Source organism: Gadus morhua, chromosome 6, assembly GCF_902167405.1.
Source record: "Gadus morhua chromosome 6, gadMor3.0, whole genome shotgun sequence".
In the NCBI taxonomy this organism is placed as follows: domain Eukaryota; kingdom Metazoa; phylum Chordata; class Actinopteri; order Gadiformes; family Gadidae; genus Gadus; species Gadus morhua.
In genome coordinates this window covers 9,867,613-9,873,612 of record NC_044053.1, presented here as the reverse complement: position 1 = coordinate 9,873,612, position 6,000 = coordinate 9,867,613, and the positions used below count along the sequence as shown (strand labels likewise).

Below are 6,000 nucleotides of genomic sequence, written 5' to 3'. Positions count from 1 at the left end.
GTGAAGCAAAAGTCAACGTCAGATCCGCACGCACACACACGCCCTGCACACAAACAGGCACCCACACACATACACACGCACGTATTTTGTACTAACATTTTAGGTGTTAATCGTGCAAAGTGTCATTGTCGATACATCATCCCTCTTTAAACACACGCTCAGCTGCATTATGTTGGCCAAGCATCTGTGTACCTGAGCAAAATGTATTTTAAATAGATTGTCTGTGGGATTGACTAACCAGGTCCACCTGTGTCTCTTTATTCTGCGCAAGTCTCTTTGGATAGAAGCGTCTCCTATGATGCATGCAAATGAAGTCTGATTAGACCCTTAAGATGAGTGTTGGATAATAGTCCTTTTAGTTTACACAGAAGCATAAGAAAAGAAAAAAACATGAAACAGTAAAACAGAAAGCCAAGCTAACTCTGTAACTCTCTCTATTTGATCCTGTCAACAGCGGAACAATGCCTCAGTGGAGCCCATAATCACTTTACGGCACAGATATGAAGAGCTTATAATATTAAGTGCTGCTCTCGTCCGTTGTCGTCAGCGCACGGCTCCTCTTACAGCATTTCCAAGCAATCCTCCCCTTTAACTAATCACCCACTTCACGACAGGATTGGAGCCTGGCTAGGACTGCTGTTTATTCGCTGGAATAACAAACGTAGCTGTCCACCCGCTATCAAATTAAGCCACTGCAGGTTTTTCTACAGTATGAGCAAGAAAAATATTTTGTTTTATAATAATATCGGTTGGTTGATATGTGGCTACACCCCCCCATCCACATACTCGACTAATCTCAAACACGCGCACACAAACACGCGCTCACATGCACACATGCACACGTACACACGCACCATCTGGACCAAGTTTCTCTTTGGGTTTAATATAGCTGCAATAAAATCTGTGTGTGTGATGATGCGATTGCGTTCGTCCTTGTCTCCATCTGCCTGTTGTTATTGTTTGTGTAGTAAATCATACACTGGTACTTGTGATGAGCCCCAATCGGGAGTCACAGCACAGGTGGTCTCTGCTAGCATCAGCTAGCGACAGGTTAGCCCTGTCTGCTAGCTTGTCGACTCAGCTCAGGCCTGCCTCAGCCCTGTGGCGCGCCACTTCTGAATAATGAAATAATTGCCTCTGAGGAGAAGGGCTTAGCAGATGGCTAGAACATTAGCCAGATAACAGCTAACACAACAACACATGCCCCTATTTCAACAATGGCTCAGGACTGATTCTGTTTTCAATGGAGCATCCCCAACAACCCGATCTTAAATGAACTACCTTACAGGGTTCTGTTGTGTTCACCCTTACATACTTGTCTTACGTCAACGACCATGACACTACCATGAGTCGTGCATGCATAACCCAGCTCTAATGGCTAGCACGTCGAATGCATTACTGGCTGGCATCACATGCAGCATCCAGCCTTGTCCCTGGCCCTCTGAAGCAACACATTCATTTCTCATGAGGGCAGCACTGGCAGGCTACTTGTCATACGATTCATTACCCAGACGGCCCATCTCTGAAGCGCCATTACGGGGACAAAGCGGCAACACGCTGGCAACACAGAGCGGCAGTCTCTCTCTCTCTCTCTCTCTCTCTCTCTCTCTCTCTCTCTCTCTCTCTCTCTCTCTCTCTCTCTCTCTCTCTCTCTCTCTCTCCCTCTCTCCCTCTCTCCCCCTCTCTCCCTCTCTCTCCCTCTCCCTCCCTCTCTCTCCCCTCCCTCCCTCTCCCTCCCCCTCCCTCCCTCCCTCCCCCCCTCCCTCCCTCCCTCCGGTGTTTCCCTGCTCTCGATGGGAACCTTCATGCCAACAACACCATCAGCAGTCATCCACCTTCACAATGGATTGCCAGCTCAGAGTGAGTGATCTACCGCTCCCCCCCCCCCCCCCCCCCCACCCACCCATTCCCCTACCTCCCCACCCCCCTCTTATGCCTCCTAATTAATATACGCGTGTGCTAAGAAAACAAACCTGGTGTGTAAGCTTTGGGATCAATGACACCAGTGCAACCAGCAGGTAGCATCCTGCTAGCATTCCTCCTGCTAGAGGATACTCCCCCCCCCCCCCCCCCACCAAACAAGGATGTCTCCTTTCTCCATACCCTTAACACATCAACAGTTTAGCATATTGCACCAACAGTTAAGAGGAGTCTTCAACGCCCTGCTGTAAACTCAATGAACTGAGATGCACGTCATTTGTATCATGCTCTGGTTCTGTATTTGAAACACATTCACACAACCCCCCCCCCCCCCCCCCGTACACACAAACACACACACGAGCATGTGCACACACACACACACACACACACACACACACACACACACACACACACACACACACACACACACACACACACACACACACACACACACACACACACACACACACACACACACACTTTTGAACAATAAGTGTTTCTTGGTTTTGTAGCAGCAAAGCTTCTGTGAATATGGAGAATGTAACTAAAGATAGATCTGTGCATCAAGGGCCCTTGACAAGTAACATTGTAATGATCAGCAAACACATGTTCTCTCTCTAGCCACAAACAAACTGGTGCATTGTTTATGCACACGTAAACACACATACAGAAAAACATATAACGTAAGCTTTGTAAACTGAGGTTATCAGGTACCACCATCTGTAGTTTTACATGAGAAGAGGAAATATGTATAACAAACATAAAAAGAGAGAGAGGAACAGAGAGATAGAGAGATGGCGAGACAGAGAGAGAGATGGCGAGAGAGAGAAAGAGATGGCGAGACAGAGAGAGAGGAACAGAGGAATGGAGAGAGAGATAGAGAGATTTCGAGACAGAGAAATAAACAAGAAGAAGAGAAAAAAGAGAGGGAAAGAGTGATGAAGACAGAAAAGAGATAAAGGTAGAAAGATAGGGAGAACGAGAAAGGGGGCTGGAAAGGGGTCCAATCCCCAGGCGTTGTTGTCTGTTTGTTCATTTCCTTTCTTATCAACTAATAATCATTCACACTTGCCGTTTATTCAGCATGTTGAATTATAATTGGACAAATTGCACCAAGCGATTACCTTCATTCTGCCCATTTTTCACAAACAGTACAGGGGAAAAAAATAAAAGGAAAAGAAGGATTGAGTCAATAACTGTTTTGAATTTTACTGGGCACGTGTCTGGTGAGAGTAGAGGCCAGAGAAGGAGGAGGAGGAGGAGGACAACGACGGAGTGAGATAGACAGGGAAGAAAGGAAGGATAAAGAAGGAGCTGAGGGTAGAGAGCAAAAATTGCGTGTGCAAGCATGGAGAGAGGGAGGAGAAGTGTGGAGGAGGGTAAGGAGTCGGGGGGAGGGGGAGTAAGGGGGTAACAGGAGAGATGGTTCTGGTTTGACCCGGCCATGTTACCGTGGCAACAGCATTGGAGAGCTTTGTTACTGTTCCAGATTGCTTGGCGGCCGTGTGTGTGTGCTTGTGTGTGTGCGCTTGCGGTCGGCGTGCGTGCGTGTGTGTATCGTTCTGTGCCCATGCTTGTGTGTGTCTGTGTATTATAGTAGGTGGGCTTGTCAAATTGAATAAGCGTGCCTGCGCTCATGCGTGTTTGGGGGTGTGTGAGTGTGTGTGAGTGTGAGTGCATGTGATTTGTGTAAAGGAGTGCAGGAAATGCAGCATTGGGGGTTTCGTGTCAACAATGTGGTAAGCGCATGGCTTTGCTCTGGCGCTCAGCTCCCAGAGGAGGCTTTACACATTCTGCTCAGAGAACTCCCACTGTTACCAGCCCAGGTGGAAAGACAGAGAGACAGAGAGTGAGAGAGAGAGAGCACGGGGGACATGCATAAACCAGGAGGCGTACAGGAGGAGGCTCACAAATGGAGCCTTCAGTGCTGAGAGTGAGAAAACTTATAGTAGAGAGAGAGAGAGAGAGAGAGAGAGAGAGAGAGAGAGAGAGAGAGAGAGAGAGAGAGAGAGAGAGAGAGAGAGAGAGAGAGAGAGAGAGAGAGAGAGACGTATGTCCGAATACATCTACGGGTGTGAATGTGTGTAAAACACTGGGGACAACGCTAGCCTCTGTGTCTTGTCCTGATTTAGACCGCACTGATTCAACAACTACTCTGCAGGACAAACACACCGACTGCACCTCTGGATGAATGGCTGCTGTCTGTTTCAATCACAAATGGTTTAAAACAGCCAGATAGGGAATTAAAACTATGGAACCCAACCATGGAAACAATGCAACAGGTGAATTTGGTCACACTCATTTGAATTGTCTTTGTTGTCATCTGCAAATCTTTTGATCATTTCAACCACCTCTCTAACAATGTTATTATTCATTAGTTGTCTATTGAAGTTGCTCCTTTCGTATTCAGAAATAGAAACAGAACAAATCAATAAGCAAGTTGCTGGAGAGGGCAGTCTCATCAAAGAGATTCAAGCCTGTCTTCTGATTGGCTCTTCTGATAAGTCCCTGCACATAAAAGTGCTGCCCATCAAAGCACTACAGTCACTGAAGCTAAGCACTCCTATTCCCCAAACAAGGTAAATAATGATAATGATATACTGTGATTTTGTTTTATTTGTAATGTAGCACGCACACGCTCTTGCACACAAACACGTCAAATATGCATTACCACTCCGTTCCCTACACTGGCTCGGCCTCATAGGGAACCATTATAAAAGCCTCTATGGTGATGTCGTGTTCACACAGCCAGAGTTGTTTAACATCCACGCCTGCTCAGATTTTTCATTTTCCTTAACAGCGATCTATCATTCCGTGAGGTGGTTTGCCTGCCAGCCCCATGCTAGGGAGTAAATTACCACTACACAGGAACCAACACACACCTCCATCCTGAATCCGCTGAGCGGGAAAGATTTGCAACACCACTTTAGAAATGTTGAGCTTGTGCTATTTATTTGATTATTTATTTTATTTGTGGTGAAGTTCTCGCTACGGCTGGTGGGGATTTATGTGCATTCCGCTGGAGCGACTGTTGCTGTGCAAATTAACAGGCTCTTGGTGGGGTTGCTAAATCACTGTGTCTTGTCCTGATTTAGACCGCACTGATTTAACAACTACTGTGGCCCCTAGTTACCATTTATGCCCCCCCCCCCCCCCGCATCTGTTACTACAACAGAGCAGGGCTGAAACGTGCACACACGCACGCACACACAGCACCACAAACACCTACACCTCCCCCCCCCACACGCTCCGCGACACGACCAACACAACTAATGATTCTGTCAGCAATATCAAACACACCTTTAATTAACTTACGGCACACGCTTAGATCTCGCCCCCGCATGAAAGTGGGCAACACATATAATCAGAGGACAATTTGCCTGGAATTTGGGTGCGTGCTTGCGTGGGTGCATGCGTGCGTGTGGATGAAAAGGAGAATGCATTGTAAGCCAAGCAGCTAATCAGCCCTCATGAACAAGAGAAAGCACACATTTCTACAGTGATCAATGTGGTATAATTGGCTCGCCACGAGAGGATTAAATGAAGCAAATCCTTTCCTCTGTTGTTAATAGAGCTGCTGCCGCTGCATGTTGGTCGGCCTTCTAGGCCTTTCCCCCTCGCTCTCGTCTGCCAGGCACTCTGAGTTTGAGCGGGCCAAGGGTCAGAGGTTATGGGGTAAGCGTGCAGAGAGGCCCAGGTGCAAGAGACAGGTGGAATCCTTAGAAACCCTTCAATTGTCTCTTTCGGGTTAAGGCTAGCGGGATAGGTGTCAGGGTTTAAGTCGGGGAGAGGGTTAGGGTTGAGGTTAGGGTTAGCTTTTAGGTTGTGTTATGTGTCCGGGTTAAGCTGGAGTTAAGGGTTGATTTAAGATTTATGTTAATGTTATAACTGTGCACTCTAGAGAATCAATCGGTTAATCCTAGCCAGGGCTGATCTGCCGCAGGTCAATACACAGACGCAATGTAATATTGTTAACACCTGCCCTTAAGCCTGTAGCCAAAATGAAATTCATTACAACAGTGTGTGAGTATTGACCAAACCTTTGCTCCAAGACGTTGACACACGGTGATATAAATAATT

At 47.0% G+C, this 6,000-nt stretch overlaps 1 protein-coding gene across 9 annotated transcripts in view; it reads right to left on the bottom strand.

Moving 5' to 3' along the window:
• The window catches only part of fbrsl1 (fibrosin-like 1), a 267,754-nt gene that overhangs the window by 202,211 nt on the left and 59,543 nt on the right, over positions 1 to 6,000 (bottom strand). The gene's annotated exons all lie outside the window — the stretch shown is intronic.